The sequence below is a fragment of the Arachis hypogaea genome, chromosome 11 (assembly GCF_003086295.3).
Source record: "Arachis hypogaea cultivar Tifrunner chromosome 11, arahy.Tifrunner.gnm2.J5K5, whole genome shotgun sequence".
NCBI classification, from domain to species: Eukaryota; Viridiplantae; Streptophyta; class Magnoliopsida; order Fabales; family Fabaceae; genus Arachis; species Arachis hypogaea.
The window spans coordinates 31445281-31447022 of record NC_092046.1 but is presented as its reverse complement, the minus strand read 5'-3'; the positions used below and the strand labels follow the sequence as shown (position 1 = coordinate 31447022).

Sequence of the window (1742 nt, the reverse complement as noted above, 5' to 3'; positions counted from 1 at the left end):
GTGATGAATTTGTGGGCTCTTGGTAGTGCAGTAGGATATATATACGAATATTTTATGGTAGAAGAAAGGGCTTCTGTCTGTGTCCTGTTTTCAGGTTGATAGTCCTGTATTAAAAAAAAATTGAAGATTTGAATTCCAGAAAGAATCGTCCTGGAGGGTTGTGAGAAATTGTAGAAGGTATTGGTCTACATCAAGAAGAGAGGTCTAGATTAAGCCGCTCTTGGAATTATTGAGGACGGGTTGGTCGTTTATTTGCGGAGGTGGGCAGATGGTTCCCGGAGCAGACTTTTGGATAGGTGTCGATGAAAATGGATTAAGGGAAGCCGAAAAATTTACGAGGTACAATTCCGTATTCTACATATTCGTACGTGCGATTTTGTGTTGCTGCTTTTGTTAAGTATAAGGGAGATAGAACATGTTATAAATTTGAGTTGGTGAAGTTTCATTTGTTGGCTGGAGAAAACCCGACCTAATGGTGGGTAGTATGATAGGGGGTTTAGAGTTTTTAATTTAGAGTTTATTTCTAAATACATCTATGGATCTGTTAATTGGAATATCAATTTGTGTTAGGTGGTTAATGTTTAGTATAATTTCTACAGATGGAAGGAAACCTGAGCGAGGGTGTTGGCGAATGTGCAAGAGCCCAAAGCGATCCGGTTCAGGGGAAACGGACGAGGAATTAAGTGGTAGGGATTGCATGTTACGAGCAAATGGGTGAGTATGAAGATAATGTAGGGTTGAGTGTGGATGATATACATAAGAAATGTTGGGACAACATAGATGGTGCTTATGAGTTTTACAGGAAGTATGGAAGATTTCATGGATTTGGCATACGGAAAGCCGATTCAGGAAAGGACTGTGACAGAAATGTGGTTAGATATAGGTTTTTCTACAATAGGGAAGAAAGGCACGGAAGACACTATGACAGAATTGATCAAATGAGAGTACACAAACTAGAGACCAAAGCTAATTGCAGAGGGAAGTTGTCAATATATTTTGAGAAAATCGAGCAGATTTGGAAAGTTAGGAAAGTAATTCTAGAGCACAATCATGAATTGACTCCTGTCAGCATGGCTCATATGATTGCAAATCATCGTGAGATTTCAGAAGCAGCAAAAGCTACGACAGATGGGATTCATGCGCATGGGATTGCAACATAAAAAATCCTCGGATATATGGCAGATTTGGCTGGTGGGTACTCCTCGGTTAGATTCTTGAAGAAGGATGTGTACAATTATGCTGGCGAAATACGGTACGACAAGATAGCAGATGGTGATGCGAGCGCGGCTATTGTGTACTTAAAAGGAAAGTCTAGATCTGATCCGATGTCTCGACAGCCAAATATAATCTTACGAGTGATGGAAGATTGGCCAATTTGATTTGGGATTATGGAAGCAGTAGAGTTAATTACCCATACTTTGGAAATGTATTGTGTAAACCCGAGTAATTAATAAATAATTAATCAATAAATTAATTATTATTTTAAGAAATTAGAAAATTAAATTTTATAATTTTATGAAGTAAAAATAATTAAAATATAAATTTTGACACTAATTTTAGAGATTTTAGTTTAAAATTGGACCAACGGATCGAACTGAATCCAAACCGGACCCAAAACCCACTTATATAAGCTTAATTATGAACCCAATTGCCTATTGCTTCAGTGAAAGCACGCAGAAGAGGGAAAATCACGTTGAAAGCTAACCCTGACGTCTCCAAAGATTCAATCGTCCGTAACTTTC

The 1742-nt window shown here is 37.9% G+C and overlaps 1 long non-coding RNA gene across 1 annotated transcript; it reads left to right on the top strand.

Annotated features, from left to right (window-relative positions):
* Positions 1-1490, top strand: LOC140176334 (uncharacterized). Its single transcript, XR_011867436.1, has 2 exons — positions 1-339; positions 600-1490. It is a non-coding gene; the product is annotated as an uncharacterized lncRNA (long non-coding RNA).
* The last annotated feature ends 252 nt before the right edge of the window (positions 1491-1742 follow it).